This window comes from Prionailurus bengalensis, chromosome B2, assembly GCF_016509475.1.
Source record: "Prionailurus bengalensis isolate Pbe53 chromosome B2, Fcat_Pben_1.1_paternal_pri, whole genome shotgun sequence".
Taxonomy (NCBI): Eukaryota; Metazoa; Chordata; class Mammalia; order Carnivora; family Felidae; genus Prionailurus; species Prionailurus bengalensis.
Window position 1 is genome coordinate 37,623,997 of NC_057349.1, and position 19,777 is coordinate 37,643,773.

The 19,777-nt window shown below is 40.7% G+C and overlaps 1 protein-coding gene and 1 long non-coding RNA gene across 3 annotated transcripts in view; one reads left to right on the plus strand and one right to left on the minus strand.

Annotated features, from left to right (window-relative positions):
• KIF6 (kinesin family member 6) overlaps nucleotides 1-19,777 on the minus strand; it is a 387,728-nt gene that overhangs the window by 346,232 nt on the left and 21,719 nt on the right. The window lies entirely within an intron of this gene.
• LOC122489483 lies at nucleotides 1,851-6,206 on the plus strand. Its single transcript, XR_006298923.1, has 2 exons — nucleotides 1,851-2,438; nucleotides 5,286-6,206. It is a non-coding gene; the product is annotated as an uncharacterized LOC122489483 (long non-coding RNA).

Here is a 19,777-nt window from a genome sequence, read left to right on the forward strand (position 1 = left end):
TCACGTGGCAGGGTTTCTTCTCCTACGTGGAAGCTATTAATAACATAATAGTATATTTTACGAAGTTCTGGCATCTCAAATAAAGCAAACATAGTTGGTTTTAATTCTCCAAGGAAACCATCAGTTCTTTGGGAGCACACATAGCATATGGATATTTGTCCGTTTCCCCACTGTACAGGTGACAATGCTTTCAGTGAGTATGCACTGACTGGTTTAGTAGACTGGCCTTCAAAAAACTTAGAGTTTAATAAGATAAATAACCGGGGATAAAAGATGAATAAGATAACACCAACAGAAGATCCATAGAAGCATATGTAAAACCGTAGAAAGGAAATGGTCAGGTATTATTAGTGGGCAGATTGTGGTTCTCGGTAGAGGAAGACCAGATGGGCTTACCAAAGAAGACATTACTCTAAAAACTAAAAGACGGAGAATGCAATAAACCAGGCTGGAAACAAGCAAACGTCCCAGCCTGCTTGACAGCTTGACAAAGTCTAGAAATAATTGCCCATTAGGCAAACAGCTTTGTTAACAAGAGCAGGGTAAGAAGAGATGGCCGATATAAGTAACGGGCTGAGGTAACTATAGAAATAGACACTGCCAATCCATAAACATGTATTTAAAGCCATTTCTTGCCGGCACCATTCCATCAGGTAAGGTGAGGAAGACAGGGGACACTATAGGTGAGGAATGCGCAAATGAGTAAAACACAGCCCTTGTCCCTCATATTTCCGTTCGCTGTACAGGACACAGACAGATAAACACAATTACAACATGAGAAGTGCCATGTATCAAGTATCACAGGTGCAAGCAAAGGGTATATATACTGCTGTCTGAAAGAGCAAGAAAAAGCTCTTAATAAATGACTTTAAAAAGTAACTCAAGACATTTTCAAATAACATAACATTTATATGGCTTATAACATTTGAGCATTGAAACAAAAATCTGATAATCTGATTTGAACACAAGTACCGTAACAACGGAAGAAAGATCTTCATAATGTAACTAAGCTGTTGCCATATTTCAGACGGCTATGCAATTAAAAACAAAAACAAAAAAAGAAACCTTCACTGCTCTGTTTACAACAAACTGTCAACACTAAATACTTCATCCTAGGAACTGTGCTCTGTTTTGTCTTGTTTCATTTCCTGACCCTTGTTCACGTATCTTCTCACATGTAAAAACAGCCCCTGATGATGCACCTTTTCATGCTACAAAAAGTAGGAGAGGGCACTGTTTAGCTAAAACTTTAAAAAGGTGAGTCTAGAATCTTTCCATCCCCAAAGAGTAATTGTCTTTTCATTTTTCTCCCTTCCTCAACTACCCCTTCTTCTCCCAGCACTTGAATCACTCAGCAAGAAACACACAAAACACCCAAAGCCAATGTTCCGTGTAGCATATCAGAGAGCCTGGGCAAGGCAGGCAGGAGATTTGCTACACCTCACTCCCTCCTTTCCTTTCCCAGTTCTGCAGAGAAATGGACAATCAGCTGTTTCATCCCCAGTTCCGTAGACTGGAAATGCAATTTATGGCTCTGTGACAAAGTCCACTGTAGCAAAGCCAACAGCATGCCCCATGGAATTCACTATAATGGGATTTTAACTGTATTGGCATTATGTACAAATTCAAGGAAAACTACATCCCGGGGAACAGTGAATATCGCAAAAGCTACAATTTAGAAGTATGGAGTTAAGAAAATTCACTCCTCTTTTCTTTCAAAGGGGAAAAAATATGTTCACAGAGGTGAATTAATGAAGCTCTGTCAATTCTCTCATTCCACAGACATTTATGAATGCCTACGACATACCTGACACTGCCTGAGGCACAGGGAATGCAGCAACGAACAAAAGAGAAAGGGGCCCTGTTCTCATGGAGCTTCCATTCCAGTTGAGGGGAGACCGACAGTAAGTAAAACAAAAAAGCTAAGAAAGTGTCAGCACTATGAAGAGAATGAAAATAAGGTGACACACTAGAAAGGAATTAGATACAGAACTTTAGGTTGGGAGGCCTCTCAGAGGAGGTAACATGTAAGCTGAGATCCGTGTGACAAGGAGGAAGAACACTGAGGCATGAGATAATGGGTCCGAAGGCAAGAATGACATTGACTTATCCCAGGGACAGAAAGAAGGCCACTGTGTTTGAAGCAAGGAGAAGGAAGTAGATCTGAGGGAGCCAGCACACGCCAATTAAGGAGGGTTTTATAAGCAATGTAAGGGAACTGGGTTTTGTCCAAAGTTCAATGAAGAGCCTTTGTAGTACTGTAAACAGGGAACTGGCTGGACCTGATCCACATCTTTAAAAGTCCATTTTGGCTACCGAGTGGTGAATGGACTATGAGTGAGCAAGAGTGCAAAGAATCGGAGAGCTGCTGCAACAGTGCTTAGGGCAGCGTCTGTGAAGACGAAGAAAAACAGATTGATCTGGGAGATACTCTCAAGGTGAGTGGCTGGGGCTTGATGATGGGAGATGAGGAAAAGAAACCATTGGGAATGACTGGAGCCATTTACTGAGACAAGGGCAGCTGAAGGAGGATGGATCTGGATGAGGATCAAGACTTCCCTAAAACATGGTACCTTTCCGATGACCACTAAATATTCAAGTGGAGATGTCAAGAACATGATCAGATATAAAAGTCTGGAGTTCTGAGGAAAGATCAGAGCTAGAGATACAGATTTGATACTCAGAAATGTAAAGACTATATTTAAAGCCACGGAATTGAATGAGATTCTAAAGGACTCAAGAGAAGAACTGGTCCAAAGATGGAGCCCATCAGTGTTAAGGGCTGGCGGAGAAAAGGAGGTGAAGAAGATAAGGAACTGCCAAGTGGGTGAGGGAGCAGGATAGTATGTGAGTCCATTTGGGCCATCTGGGAAGGCGATACCAAGGAGAGATTAGACATACAAGAGAAATATAAAGGAGGAGGGGCAGGAGTAGATGAAGAGAGTTTCAGACCTTATGTAGGTTTGATATCTATGAACAGGAGAGGGATGGGAGAATTGCAGAAGAAATGCTTCAGACCACAGCTTGGTTTTAAGAGAGATTTGGCCTGGCCAGTGGGGACTTTCTGATGCAATGTATCTACTGGAGGAATTTCACGTAGCAAAAGAATGTTCCAGTTCCAGTTCTAGTACCCCCGTCATGCTCAGTTATTCTCTGGGAGCATTCCAAGGAAGTCTGGACTGTGTTTCCACTGTGTTGGATCTAAGGGTATGATAGCTGAAGGCTTCAAGTCAGCTATAACCCTGTAGAAGATTCTCATGAAGGAAGACCTAAATGATACGCCTCCACAGCCACCACAGTGTGACGTTACATAAACCAACAGTAAAAGAGTGTTTCAAAGAGCAGGAAGAAGTTAGCCCTGTCAAATGCTGCTTAAAGATCAAATAACACACGGATGGGCATATGGTCATTGTTTCTGACAACACGGAGGTCACTAATGACCTTGACAAGAGTAGTCTCAGAAGGGCAGAGAAGACAGAAGCCCAACTGCAGAGGGTCAGAGAATGAACAGAAAGTGAAGAAGTATAAACAAGAGGACAGATAACTCTTTTCAGGTAGTTATGCTGAGAAAAAAGAGCAGAGAAATGAGAAAAGGCTACAAGGGATATGGGTAAGTGAGGGCATTGTTTTATTTTAAGATAGAAGATACTAGAAAATACTGAGGAGAATGATCCCACAGATTTGAAAAATCAACGATGCTGCACAAAAAAGAAAGCTGTGAGTACAATATGCTGGAGAAGACAAGAGAAGAAGACCTCAGGAAACCAATGGAGGGCTGACCGACCTCTGGCAGAGAGAGGGGAGCTCTGTCTACCATAACAGGAAGGAAGTCACAGAGTTGGCTACAGATGCTGGTAGATATGGTGGTAGGAGGATAGAGAGTGTGTGTCTCATTGGGTCTATTTACTCAGTGAAGTACAAAGAAGCTGAGAGAAGGAAGAGGGAAAGGAATATAGGAAGCCTGAGAAGAATTAAACTGGGAAGTGGTCATCTCTGAGAGTGAGAAAGCTAACGTACCAGGAAAGTGTAGTAGGACTCTCAGGTACAGCAAGTGCCTACTTGAGGTGTGTGGCATGAGTTTATGGTGAGACCAACCACTGCAATGTTTTTCTCTAGCAGTGTCAGAGGCCTAAGCATAGGCATGGCGTAGGTGGATGGTTTAGGTTCAACAAGAGAAGGGGTTTTGCTGAGTACATGGCAGAGAAAGAGGTGGAAAGATAAGTGCGTTTCTTGGCCATGGACCCCACCCTACACGGGGCTCAGCAGTTGTAAACAGGTAAAACTGATGGTAGGTATACTGGTTGAATGGCAATAGCTCTTTCAACCTTCCAGACCCTTAGAAAAACTTCTACTCCTTTTCTTCTCCTCCATTTCGGCAATCTCCGTACTTACTCTTTCTTTGTTGCTAAGTGAACTCAGAGATAACAAAATGTAATGCAAAAATCTGCTGTATAAGTGCTTGTTTTAATTGATTTTAATGACTATTTTTTTTTGGAAATTTTGTTCTTTTAGAACGAGGGTTGGGTTCTAAAACATCACTGAATTTAAATACCCCTCATTTGGATGGCAGACAAAAGAGCCCCTCAGTGAAAATAAACAAATTAGCTCAACATGACATCTTCTTCTTAAGCCTTTGCCAGGACAATGGAGTAAATCATATTTGGTAAGATGTTTAGCTTAATAGCTCTGTCTAGATCTCAAACGTACGTAAAATGGTAATTTTTTTAAAGAAAAGATACCACCACATTGATCTTTTCCCGGCAATTTGCCCCCAAAAGTAGGTGCAACCAGAATTTCCCTATTTGAGCAAATCTTTGAAAATGCACTGAAGATATACCCTCTTCAGGGCGCCTGGGTGGCTTGGTCGGTAAAGCATCCGACTTTGGCTCAGGTCATGATCTAATGGCTTCTGAGTTCAAGCCCAGTATCGGGCTCTGTGCTGACGGCTCAGAGCCTGCTTCCAATTCCGTGTCCCTCTCTCGCTCTGCCCCTCCCCTGCTCGTGCTCTGTCTCTGTCTCTCAATCTCAAGAATAAATGAAACATTTTTAAAAATTAAAAAAAGAAAAAGATACACCCTCTTCACACAAAAACATTTGACCAGAAAGATGCTACCTACACCAGTCAGTCACGTGGCCAATCTGAAATTTTTCAATAAGCAGCTCTCTCTCACAGTCTTAAAGCCACAATTTGTTTCAGAATAGATACAACACCAAGGTAAGTAGTTGGAGAGAATATAAATGACTGCCTGTGCTCACAGATTTGAATTTCTGATCAAATTCCCTAGTTTGGCAGTTGAAGCCCGCGGTAATAATGGGGTTCCAGGCAACAAGAAGAGAAAACTGCCAAGAAACTCTGGCCTTCTCTCCTGACCCAACCGCCCACGTTAGAAAAAATGACTGGGAAGCAAATTTGTCAAGAACAGGACCTTCACTACAGAATAACCACCCAAAACCCGAACTATAAACAGCCACTCATTCAAGAGCACTATTTTCAACAAGAGCACCTGAATCACAAATTGTGTGTTTTTCTTCTTTGACTCCTAAAAACCAAATGCATTTTTCAAGTTCGCATATACCTGAGACCAGCGTAATTACAGGCTATCGTCCTGTGAAGTTTCAATGATCCAAGAATCCCAAAGAGACTGTAAGAGAGCTGTTTCTTTATTCTCACTATTTTAGCATGAAGAAATGAGTCTACACTTTGGGAAGCTGCTGTGTTGGAAAAAACGTGAACTGCCAAATAAGTCAATCCAGAAGCAGCATAGTGTAGCAACTGAGGGTACCTAAGAGTCCAGAATCAACACACTGCAGCTGCACTCAATAGCAGCTCCACAACACAAGGCCAAGAGGATGGAAAATGTGACAGGTTACACCACAGAAGAGGCTGGAGGACAATGAACAATGAATAATGGGTGGTGACTGCAGGGGGCAGGGCAGAAGAAGACACATCCCCAGCACAAAGCAGACAATAAAACGATGACCATGTCAGCTCTGGGAACGAACTGACAGGACCAAAATTATGTAAAAACTAGGTCACTGTGAGAAATGAATACTAACTCCTAATGTCAGGCTCTTAAGAAGAAAAGAAGCTAAATGTGAGCCTTTGATGAGTTCCTATTTTAAAGAGAGTACTTAGTTGTGGGCAAAGAATTTTTTTCTAATAGGGCTGAGGATAATAAGTAAAATTTGAACTTCTTATTTCTTAACATCAAAGGATATCATTCTTTCAATCTTTCCTGGGTAACAGAAAAAAAAAAAAAAAATCACTATCTTTTGAAGTAGTCAGATAAAAGTTCCAGGTGGAGAGAGAGCACTGGCAGTAATTTGATCAATCTATATGTGTCAACAAAATGAGTTAATGTTAATATATTTTGTTATTATGAATACTTCCAAAACTGATGAAATCACTATTGCTCATATTGCTCATACGTGGGTATAGCGTGGTGGTTAAGATCGTGTAGCCTGGGGCCAAGCTTTAATCCTGGCTCTATCACATATTAGCCATCTTTGCAGGTCACTGAGTGCTTCTGTGTTTCACTTTCTCTTCCTCTAGAATAAGAATACCATTTGTGATTACTTAATTGTATACATGAAGGGGGTAAAATAATTAGTCCATGTAAGTGAGGATCCCAACAGGAGATAGATGGTACACTCCATTCACTGAGGGCCTGTTTAAAGAGATGTGGGGCACAAGAAAGAGTTGCTGAAATGTGGGACTTGTAGTAAAGTATCTGACATCACCTCCGGGCTTTCAAGTACAAAGGGAAAGAAAGATTCTGCAACCCAGAAGGAAAGAGAGTTACAGAGAGTAGGCTGCCTTGAGAAGTAATTGATCTTCTTCAGTCTAAAAAAACAGCCAACCCAAGGTGAGCTTGCAGGGAGGAAAGTACTGGGGGGAATGTCTGACCTCTCTGTCCCTTCCCCTCTGATCTCTTGCTGGGCCTTTCCATTGGCTGAAACCACACAGAAGCTGGAGGGTAGGAAGCAGGTTGATGAGCCCACCACACAGGCCCCACGATGGGGCAAGACCAGGTGAGAAAGGGAAGACAGGAGATCTGGGAGAGGAAAAGAAGAAATCTAGCTCAAGCACTCCTACGTACTAAAACTATCTGATGATTTGAGGCTTCTTTGCTTCTACGAATCACATTAACTATAATTTATTATATCATACCAATCAGTACCAATCCTAAGATTAATTCCAGCTAGACTGCAGCTCAAGATTCATATCACCTTATTTTCATTTTGATATAGACCAGAGACCAGAAACTCATTATTTACTCAACTTATTATGACCCAGGAGAACAGAATGAGAAAAGAAATATCACAGGAACTAGTTGCAGGCTTTCTCAGATTGCGCCCACAGGAAGCTGCGACAGTATCTCATGACCAAGCCAAACCCACGTCTGAGATATATTCTCCAGAGCTTTGGGCTCCTCCAACAGAACAAATGGAGTCATGAGAAAGCAAACGACTGTATAATTGGGCTTTTTATTTATCATGAATAAAGACTATCTAATTCTGAAATACATTCCCTGTAGGAAATGCTTGGAAATAGCAACCTGACACACACTTTCTTATCTTATCACTGAGAAATATACTATAAACAAGGTATAAAAGTACTGAAATTATGGGGGCGCCTGGGTGGCTCAGTCGGTTGGGCGGCCGACTTCAGCTCAGGTCACGATCTCGCAGTCCGTGAGTTCGAGCCCCATGTCGCGCTCTGTGCTGACAGTTCAGAGCCTAGAGCCTGTTTCGGATTCTGTGTCTCCCTCTCTCTCTGACCCTCCCCCGTTCATGCTCTGTCTCTCTCTATCTCAAAAATAAATAAATGTTAAAAAAAAAATTTAAAAATACTGTAATTATGAAAAGGTTTATTTTTAAGTGTAAAATGTAAGAATTAAATATCAGGTCATGAAATGCTGCTGTCACATAGTTTAATAATAATACACATTTCCATATACTTTTGGTCACAAAGCCAAACATAAGGTGCCATTTTAAATGTTAACAAATCACATTTTTATTATCTAATTAATTCCAACCACAGGACAGCATGCATCATTTAGCAAATGGGGAAAGGTCAAAACATATCTTTGTATTTATACAATTAGGATATTATTAAATTTTTATTAGGCACTTTATAAGGTAACATTTACTAATACACTGATATAAACTAAGATAATACTTCCTTTTAATCTATATGCCAAATGATTACACAAAAGCATCTCTAAGGGGGGTTTCAGTGCTATAATATGGTGAAAGAGAAGTGAATCTAAACAGGTGATAAACACTGATATGAGGCACTGATACAACCAAGACTAGGGAAATAGGCAGAAGGCAGTTCTGGAAAGTCTTACATGGGAGGCCTCGAATAAGGGGCTTAAACTTCAATCTGTAGACAACAGCAAGTCACTGAAGGTTTTCAGCTCTGATTGTTTGGACCGTGAACCCAAACTGCAGAATGACCAGGGGAAGGGAGGAGTTAGGGCTGGAGGCCAGCTGGAGGAGCAGGCGGGCAGGCCTAAACTGCAGCCAGAGTGGTGAGTGGACAGACAAGGGCAACCAGAAAGAGAGAGTGAGTGAGGCACAGGGAAAGACCAGGAGGAAGGGAGGGAAAAACGGACTGTGAAGGAAGAATGGACAGGACTGACTGACTGAATACGGAGGACAAGGGTAAAGGTGGCTCGAGATGACCTCAAGATGTCACGCATGAACAATGCCATGCCATTTGGGAGAGAGATCAGGAGGAAGGGCAGGTGGGGGATGACTGCATTAAGGTGATAAGCCAACAAAGGGAGAAGAGAAGGCCATCCCGATGGAAAAGGCCATAAGCAGGAGAAGACGCAGGGACAGAAGGCCACCTGCATAGTTCAATCCATAGATGGAGACGTGAACTTCAGCGAAGAAAATATACAGACAGTATCACAGCGATAAGGGCTGGAAGTAGGATTTCCACTTAAAATAGAGGACACCCCATTAAATTTGAATTTAGATAAGCACAAATAATTTTTTTAGTATAAGTATGACCCATGCCACATTTGGGACATATATGAAAACTTTATTCGTTACTTATCTGAAATTCAAATTTAACTGGGCACCTTGTATTTTCATTTGCTAAATCCAGCAATGCTAGTTGGATGTGAATTAGGAGACAAGCTTCTGCAAGAGGCAGACTGAACTAGAGACAAAGGCCTATGTGGTAAATTTAGTTAAGAGAAACCCAAACTTAAAACTAAGGAAAATGAGACTTTCTATGCTTGATTTTTTTTTTAAACCACCTAATTTCCCCAAAGTAGCCGTTGCCATCCTTTTCATAACATGATGGCCATAAGGAGACACGCGGCATTTTGGTTTAATGTAAGGTCACTGGACTAGGCCACTCAGAATCATGCTCTAGAAGAATTTTATTGAGGAAGTTTCACACTTGCTTTCTTGTCTGTCCTTCTAATCTCAGAGAGGTTGAAAACATCAGGTAAACTGCCACACAACTTTTGCAATATAAAATTATGATATACAACTCATCACCGTGAGGCTTTAACCACATTTGAACATGTTTACAGTTCAAATAAAACATGTTATGTGGTTTTATATGTCTAACAAAGAAGACTGATGGTTATATCACTGAGATATTTCTGAACCTCTGTTCATTATTTTGTCAAGTAATCTCTAAGGGGAAATATTTTTACCATACCCACACTTTAATAAATTTACTTGAGGCTACTTAATATACAACCCTATTGTGTTCTTACTGTTCCTTAAAGGATTTGCAGTATGTGAGGTGAAACAGAAGAGTTATACTCAACAATTTCTTTTCATAAGAAAAGAGTGTGCTGTACTTAATATATGTAAGCGTCACTTTTAAAAGAGACACAACAATGCACCAGCTAGTTAGGACAGAAATGAAACAGCCTGTCAGCATCAGGAGGGCTATCATCAACTCTCACCCACCAATTCATTTTGGGAAGAATGGTAGAAGTAACAGATGGCACCTGTGAGAACAGGGGTCACATGTGGTATCAGTGCAGAGCCACAGTGCCCGAGTCAACATGCACACAGACCCCTGGAAAGTCAGTACACACAGGACTCTGAGAAGATCTACCAAGAGCCACTTTGTAGCATGTCTGAAGCCTTATGTAAGAGAAGGAAGGGCGCTCTTAAGGGTACCAAACTAGCATAAATCCAGAAATATGAAGACTCTTCCTAAGTTGGATCACATGGTCTTCTGGTTCCATAACCAATGTCTGCTGTACATCTTAGGAGATCAAGTATGAGGCAGAGACTCCTGGTTGCCTCCCAGTGGTCACTCCCCCCCTTCTTTCTTAGCAGGCAAACCCCAGGTTTTAGCTGGGTACATAGCCAACTACAAGAATTACATTTCCCTCCTCACTTCCCGCATGGTGTGGCCATGTGACTAAGTTAAGGCTCGAGATCGAAGTGGAAATGGTGTGTGGGACTGGCAATTATTCTCTTCAGAAAAGAACAGCTGCAACCCTCTTCTCCTCTCTCCTTCTTGCTGTCTACAAGGAACATCTTTGCACTGGAGCCCAAGCAGCCATCTTGTGCCACAGGGTGGTGTAAAATAAGGATGGCAGGACAAGAGAGAAGGTGCCTGGGTCTCCGGTGGTCCTGGAGTTTCCAAGACGGCCTTGGACTGCCTACATCCAGGTTTCTTTTATGTGAGATAATAAACACTCATCTCTTTAAACCACTATTAAGTTTTTCTGTTACTCACAGATGTATCAATGCCTCATGATTCAACTAGAATGCATGCATATATATGCAAAATATTACAAAGTGTTTACAGCCTAACATGTAGTAGAAACCTACTGCATGTTAGTTCTTCTTTATCTAGTATAACTACAATCAACCCCAAACATACAGAGACCAGAAATCCATTATTAGACAGATGAACTAATCGTTAGATACCATAGAAGGACAGGGCCAAAATGTAAACAAGCCCCGTTCTTGTTCTTCACTTTCTATAGTTACCCTTGAATGTCCTCAAGCCTTAAAGATCTCACAGCTATCTTCACATTGTTGTTGTTGTTGTTGTTTTACTTTGTTTTTTTATGGTTTTGTTTACTTTGCCTGTTTATTCAAGGCAGAGATTGATCGGTCCAGTTTGTTTTCTTACCTTATTCTCAGATCACCAGTATCCTGTCCTTTGGCAGAACTTCTCCCCATCTCCAAGTGCTATGGGTAGAGCTACCAATCAGGTTGGGGAGATCTGGGTAAAGAGAGTACCCCCATCATCTAGTGATAGTGATTTGTTTGGGACTGGCCATGCAACTCCAGACCTTCACATGATCATTCTACTGAAGCTAGTAGGAAAGATCAATATCCTATTTTGAGGGTTGGGGTTCTCCAGGCCTGTTAATTTGGAGCTGCCAGCCACAAAGAGGAAACTGAGACTAGTAACATAAGCCTGTAAATTCCTTTTTCTAGGATTTGAGGTAGGTTTCTATGTCTTGTCATTGAGAAAGTTCTGGAGACTAACAGTAGACTGGTCATTTTTCCATGGTTCAATGATATTAAAGATAAAATAGATTGGGAATCAACAACTTTTTAGGGGCACCTGGGTGGCTCAGTCGTTAAACATCCAAATCTTGGTTTCGGCTCAGGTCACGCTCTCATGGTTTGCGAGTTCAAGCCCCACATCAGGCTCTGTGCTAGGATTCTGTCTCTCCATCTCTCTCTGCCCTTCCCCCACACTTGCATGTGTGCTCTCTTGCTCTGTCACTCTCTCAAAACAAATAAATAAACTTAAGAAAAAACTTTCTAGTATCCATCTTAGGATCTTTCTAGTTTCATAAAATTTTAATTCACATTACTCATATAATATTATGAGTATCACATGGAAACTGAGAAATCTTTGGAGACATGGCTTCATCTAATACAGATATGAAATTACTGTCATGATTTTCAACCTTCTAATTGTACTTAAAGAAGTAATCAAGTTTTTATGTCATATCAACATTTAGAAATTAGTTTCGGTGTGCTATTTAAGCATTTCGTTATTCTGGTGGCTTCTTTGGAAATTCAAATTTTATTGTCCTGATATAAATACTCCCTCTACCAGAAACATACTGATAGCACAGCAACTTTGAGTAACAATTTCTCCCAGTAAAGGAGCAATTCCATTTTTTAAGGTAGCATGCAGCACAAGTTTGTTATTAAAAAAAAAGGATACTTCCTAGTTTAATCACAACTCTTTGTCTCAATGAGAAAAAAATTTGGTGTTCTCACAATAAACCGAAATTAAATCAGAAGTAAAAGGAATACTGGTTTTCAAAGATCCTAGTGCTTGAGAGTGAGCACAAGCTAGTAAATGCATTTCTACAGAGCTATGAAGAATATTTTATCTCTGAATAAGAGTAATTCCTGACACAATTGCCTACTCACCTAAATTAGGAATGAAAATACAGATACTCCTAAGTGAAAACATACTGTACTTCTATTATCATTTAGATTGACGCTAAACAGGGTCTCATAGGAGATAAATATTCTTAACAAGCAAATAAAGAATTCAGCCACTGGGGTTTTCTTTTATTTTCAACTGTTTAAGCTTTTATAACAAAGTTTTTAGTGTTCTGGAAGCCTTTTATGGCTACAATTATATGAACAACACGATTTAATTAGCATGCATGAGTATATGATTCTATAATGGGGATTTTCATTAATTAAAATAGCTGGAAATACAAAAGCATTCGCTGTAAACAATTTGAGGAATCAAGAATCTAATTTGCCTATTGCACAACAAAGAAAAACGCACTGCAGTAATGTGAATAATTTTGGCTTGCAGAGCGACTGCACATTTATCTAACAATTTCAGACTTCACTCATTCCACAAACACCGGGTATCTACAGCTTACTAGTGCTTGGGAGTCATCAACAGAACAGAAATTCTACATTCTAATTCTGACATTCTAGCAGATAGAATGCAGATGGATAATGTACAACAGACATAATACACTGGAAAATTATATATGTCAAAAGGTGGTAAGTTCTATAGGAAAAAAAAAGGAAAAAGCAGAGGAAGATAAGAGGGTCAGTGACAGCTGGGGAGAGGGACGGGATGCAGTTTTAATCAGGATCATCAGCATGTGCCTCAATAAGAAGGTGACATTTGAGCAAAAACTTTAAAAAGGTGACAGCGTGAACGAAACATGGGTATGTGGGAGAAGATCATTCCAGGCAGAAAAAAACAGCCAAAGCAAAAGCCCTATCTGAGGCTGAAGATTTCTGGAGGGTTAAAACCTGAAACAGCAAAGGGGAGAATATAAGAAAAAAAGAAAAACGCTTTAAGGTAAGTGCCCCTTTGCTTACCAGGGAGAAACAAATCTTGGAAGACTGTTTTGGGTAGAGGTGATTGCATTCTTTGTGAGGCCTAGTGCACAATGAAAATGCAGAGCCCCTTCGTTCAAAAGGAGAAAAAGTACTGTCAGGGGTATTAAAATATAAAGCTTTTTTCCTCAAAAATATTTTAGTACTTAGAGGGATTATTTATATTTCAAGGGAGAATGGTATTACATGAGTAATGATAAACTTTCAACTTGCAAAAAAATAATAAATTGGCATTATAATTTTATACATATAACAATTTATTATTATATAATGTTTATATAAAATAATTTATATGATAATACTTTATTAATATGTCTTGATCGATCATATAATTTTCCTGGCTTGCTTTTACTACATATTCATTTATTAGGTCATCAAAATTTATATCTTTAGCAACTTCATTTTCTTTTTTTAAGGATTACTTATTTATGTTTTATTATATATAATTTATTGTCAAGTTGGCTTCCATACAACACCCAGTGCTCATCCCAACAGGTGTCCTCCTCAATGCCCATCACCCACTTTCCCCTCTCCCCCACCGCCCCCAACCCTCAGTTTGTTCTCAGTATTTAAGAGTCTCTTATGGTTTGCCTCGTTGCCTCTCTGTAACTTTTTTTTTAACCCCCTTCCCCTCCCCGCCTGGTCTTCTGTTAAGTTTCTCAGGATCCACATATGAGTGAAAACATATGGTATCTGTCTTTCTCTGCCTGACTTATTTCACTTAGCATAACACTCTCCAGTTCTATCCACATTGCTACAAAAGGCCATATTTCGTTCTTTATCATTGCCAAGTAGTATTCCATTGTATATATAAACCACATCTTCTTTATCCATTCGGCAGTTGATGGACATTTAGGCTCTTTCCATAATTTGGCTATTGTTGAAAGTGCTGCTGTAAACATTGGGGTACAAGTGCCCTTACGCATCAGCACTCCTGTATCCCTTGGGTAAATTCCTAGCAGTGCTACTGCTGGGTCATAGAGTAGATCTATTTTTAATTTTTTGAGGAACCTCCATACTGTTTTCCAGAGTGGCTGCACCAGTTTGCATTCCCACCAACAGTGCAAGAGAGTTCCTGTTTCTCCACATCCTCTCCAGCATCTATAGTCTCCTGATTTGTTCATTTTAGCCACTCTGACCGGCGTGAGGTGGTATCTCAGTGTGGTTTTGATTTGTAGCAACTTCATTTTCAATTGATATAACTGAAAGCTGTTAGCAAATGCAAAATCATAGTTTTTCTTTTTGAAAGTTATTTTTCTTGCGATGAGGACTTTTTGGATCTATTCTCTTAGCAACCTTTAAATATACAATACAGTACCATTAACTATCGTCACCATGGTGGGCAGAGGCGGTCAAAATAATTTCCAGTTATAAAGTAAGTAATGGAGGTATAATATACAAATAATTTTTGATAATTTTTACTTTTGAGAAAGATCTTTCCGCTGATACAACTGTTACTGGAGCTATTACGAGTATTTTACAGACTATAACAACATTGAAATAAATTTCTTATAAATTATTTCAAAATACAAATTTTAGTATATCTAAGCTGACAAATCTCACAAATATGTCTCTAAAAAGACTGACCTCTTCACACAAATCAGTCTCATGTAAGTTTGAATGTAATTTTAAATGCAAATATGCTCAATGCATTTATTTTTTGTATTTTTATTTTTTAACGTCTATTCATTTTTGAGAGACAGAGCCTGAGTGGGGGAGGAACAGAGAGAGAGTGAGACACAGAATCTATCTCAAGCAGGCTCCAGGCTCTGAGCTGTCAGCACAGAGCGCGACATGGGGCTCGAACTCACGGACAGCAAGATCATGACCTGAGCTGAAGTTGGACGCTCAACCAACTGAGCCACCCAGGTGCCCCTACCCAATGCTGACATCTCCTGTAACTAGTGAAGGTAAGAACAAGAAACTAAAAGTAGCTTCATAATTTGTGCATACTCCCAAACACCTATTTATATGTTTTATCTCTGTATCTCTGATTACAAGGAAGAATTTAATTTTAAAATTATCTCCCTCATTAATTCATTCATCTGAAGCTTCATAACCAAATAGCGTCCTTTTCTGTTGAATAGATCTTAAATTTAATTTGTTTCTAAGGCTGTGGACGTGTGCTTTACTTGCAGCATTTTCAAGGCTGAAAATTCTAACCTATTTGAAGAATTCTACCAACTCTGTGATATGCTTTATGTCCACTTTTATTTTGTAATAGCTTACTGATATAGTTTGCACGCTGAGTGCCAGCAGTTCCTGTTCTGGTGCTCAGGCCGGAGCGTTAAATATCAGACGCCGCCAGGGCCAGCTCTGGGGACACACAGGACAGCCAGCCTCCCGGAGAGGCCCCTGGGAAGACCCCGCTGTCTTGCTATGATGCCGTTCTGCTGATGTCACGGTGGTCACTCCCGCCATCTAGGTCCGTATCCCAGCGTGACCACCCCCTCAGGGTCCTGTAGCACCCTGGACTGCTCTCAGGTGTGCAGCTGGCCAAATGCTACCGGGTGGGTGCTGCGTGCTACGCCCAAGCCCGTGTGCATACCAACTGTCACCTGGACCACAAGCACGTGCACATCATGCTGCTCCAGGGGCCTCCTCTCTTCAGGTATGTGTTCCTTTTCCCACTGGACATCACTTACAAAATGCTAGTTCAAAGATAAAATTATTAGGAACTTCAAGATGGCAACAGTGGGGGGTTAAACCCAGCATGGGGCCCTTCTCAGCGTAGGACATACTGACTGCAAAGCCAAGGTCCATGAAGCCAGCCAGAGCTGGTTCTAGGCCGTCATAAAGAGTTGGGCTTTTTCTCCGAATGAAAGAGGGAGCCATTGAAGGGCTTTGAGCATAAAAATGATACATTTCCCTTGCAGTTACTAGTGAAGAATATAAGTTTGCACTTCACACGAGAGAACTGGACTCAGACTCCTCAGATTCAAGCATTAAACGTGACTTACACAACCATCATGTTGCTTTTGACATTCAGTATCATCAAAAAGTAATTTTTTAAAAAACACTATCTTGTACAATCTAAATATACATAGTTTTTATTTTGTCAGTCACATCTCAATGAAACTAGAAGAAAAACTAATTTCTAAATCTTTTATTCAGGCCAACATTAGGTCTAAACAAAGTAGATCAAGTCTACTCATAAAACGTGATCTTGATTTAATTAGATACATTTGGCCACAATGAACAAAAACCAAGGGAAGCAGGGTAACTATGAGAGAATGAAAACATAAAGAAGCAGGGATTTCCACCAGGCCTCTAGACCACTTGGGACCTTCTCCTTATGTGTCAGTTACAAATTGGCAGAGGCTATGATGACCCACAGCTGTCACCAACGTGTGGTCGACAGTGACCCCTTCGGACTCTCATTCTCTACCTCAGCCTTCCAGCTTCTGCTCCTGCTCCAGCAGTCTGCTTTGTCCAGGTTTGCCCAGTTTATTCTGCCAAGAGTGATACTCAAACAGCCCCGGTCCATTTCTATTTGGGTAACACTTTTAGCCTAGATCCACCTGCTAAGCCATGGGAAGCCTTGCATCGTGGCCCTTGACTCAGATTCCTTCTTCTGACCCCATCGGCCACGGCTGCCAGGAACACTGTCACAACCATTAAGAAACTATGGGTAGGACAGTCTTCCCTGATCAGCAACTGTGGGGATGACAGGCTTGGAAACGACATGACTGAACGCTTGCTGAAAATGTCTTCTGACACACAGCTTAACATCTTTCATTTCAGTATATCACCATGGCTGAAATGCTATCAGTCTTGGCCTGATTTTTGGTAAACAAGGATCTTTTTGTATAACAAAAATTCCTCCAAGACAGTTAAGATTTACTTGTAGTGCCTGATATATAGCTAGCACTCAATAAATGTTAGCTGAATGAGTGATGAATAATGGTTAATTTAACCTAATTGTTTTCCTCGGAGAATAGCTACATTGAGTGAAGACATTTTATGGACAAAAGAAAGAAACGTCATCTGGAGGATGTGAATATTTGACAATGCACGGGAAAAAGGCACATTGGTAGTTAAAGGGCCACACGGATATCATGGATTCTGGAGTACAGTAAGAAAAAATCCAGGAGGTGGGAAGTAAAAGGGAAGGCACAGTTCACTTCCCACACCTGCCTACCTCCAACCCCAAGAGTGGCTGAGACAGAATTGACATCTCAGTTCTGCCCGTTTATAACAACCAGGAGGAAAGAGTCAACACTGTTCAATGTTCATGAAAGTCAAATAGGATGAGGACTGAAAGCTGCCCACTGACTCAGTGACACAAACATCACTGGTGAATTTAGCAAGGGTAATCTCAGTGAAATGCAATGAAATACACAAACCCATTGCTCTGAGATACAGCAATCTGAGGCTCAAAGGACTATGAAAGAAAGACATACTCCGGTGTCAGCTCCACAACCTTACTACTGGGTGACCCTGCAGAAGTCAATTAAATGCTCTGAGCCCCCAGTTTTCTCATCTAAAAGGGGAATAACCAGATCTGTCCACCCAGAGGGCTGTAAAAACTAAGTGAGAGAATACATGTGCATCTGCTGTAAGATTAGCAAATCTCTGTATGGGATCAAGCGTATTCTCGTGGTTATCAAATAACAATAAGTTTGTTCATGTTATTTAGCCAGAAGTACATTAAAAATCTGACCAAAAACACCTGGCCAAGCACAAGGGTAGCCAAATTCACTGAGAATGACAGACATTTCTGCTAAAAGAGTTGTGCTCCAAGTAAAGCGACTTTCAAATGAAGAAGATATTTAGATCATGCACTGAATAAATTTACTGCCCTATTTTCCCCAACAATTTAAACAACATATTTTAATTATGGTTGTGCTTTCTGACAGTCAATTGTAAATTCAAATAACTACAGTAAAGATCTTGCCAGCTGTAATCAATCACTACACATTTGTGTAGGCAGGACTTTCCAGAAGGCTTTGCATTCCATTCACGTTCTTTGTAGATCATTCTTTGGGAGGATAAGAAGGTGAATAATAATAACTAGAAATATCTTTGGATCATCTGTGACTGCATTCTCAAGTCCTGAAGTTAAGATCTCTGAGAAAATTGCCAATTTGTGATTAGGAGAAACCAAATCTAACAAGAGTGGGGGGGGGGGAGTCCATAAAGAAAAGCTTTATAACTTGGTAAAATCCTGAACTGGAATGAAAAATCTTTGTCTAGAAAAATGCTGGTGAGGAGCCAAAAACGGATGATAGTTAATACTTCCTGAGCACACACTGTGTCCTGGGGCATGTGTTTTTTGTGTCCAGTTCATTTGATCATCAGGGCAAATGAAGTAGCTATTACGGTGCCATTTCCCCAGGTACAGATGAAAAACAGACACGGAATCAGTAAGTTGCCCAAACCTACACAGCTACCAAGTATTAAAGTTGGGAGACAAAGTCCCCGGTCTTGATGTGTTACACAGTCTCCCACAACTATTGCTTTACAGAAAGTGTTTAAATTCCTGAAAACTAATCATAAGTAATTACCTTAGCCAAATAGTTTCTGATTTCCCTGTTACTTTTTAATTGTCCTGTAAGTGTTGACAACAGAGTGTTAAACCAAGACGGGCATCCTTCTACGCAGGGGGCCCTGCGCCTGGGGCTCACACCCAGGAAGCCTGCCCTGGCGTTAGGATAAGGTGCTTCCACTTATTTTAGAAAGAAGTGGGGTGTAAATTATAAACAAACACCAAAATTTCAGAACTGTAAAGTTGTTTGGAGTATATCTCAGGTGTCTGGGAAAGATACCACTAAAGAAAGATAGCAATGAGTACCCTTAGGTCATGAAATCTCCAACCTGAGTTTTAGTTACTATAACAGAAGCACTTAGAGGCCTTGTTAAAACAGAATGCTCTGGGCTCGGTCAGTTAAGCGTCTGACTTCAGCTCAGGTCATGATCCTTGTGGTTTGTGAGTTCGAGCCCCACACCAGGCTCTGCGCTCAGAGCAGAGCCTGCTTCGTATCCTCTGTCCTTCTCTCTCTCTGCCCCTCCCCTGCTCACGTTTTTTCTCTCTTTCTCTCTCTCAAAAATAAACAAGCCTTTATAAACAAACAAAAACCAAAACCTTCTGATTCAGAAGGTCTGGGTGAGGCCAGAGAATCTGCATTCCTAACAAGTTCCTAGGTGATATGGATGCTGCCAGTCCAGGGGCCACTTCAAGAACCACCAGACTCAAGAAAAAAGCAGTTATCCATCGGGTTATTTTCATTTCACTGAAAAGGCCTCTGTCCAAGAAACACCGCAGGAAGGAACCAAAAGTAAAACCCATTTACAAGAAACAAAGCTCATCACATCAAATTCAGCAAGAAACGGAAGGCTACAGCCCCTGAAGGATAATCCTCTACATACCGATCCTCTCACTCAACAGTTAGTTATTCGTTGAGTATCCAATATATACTTGATGGTGTGCTAGGAG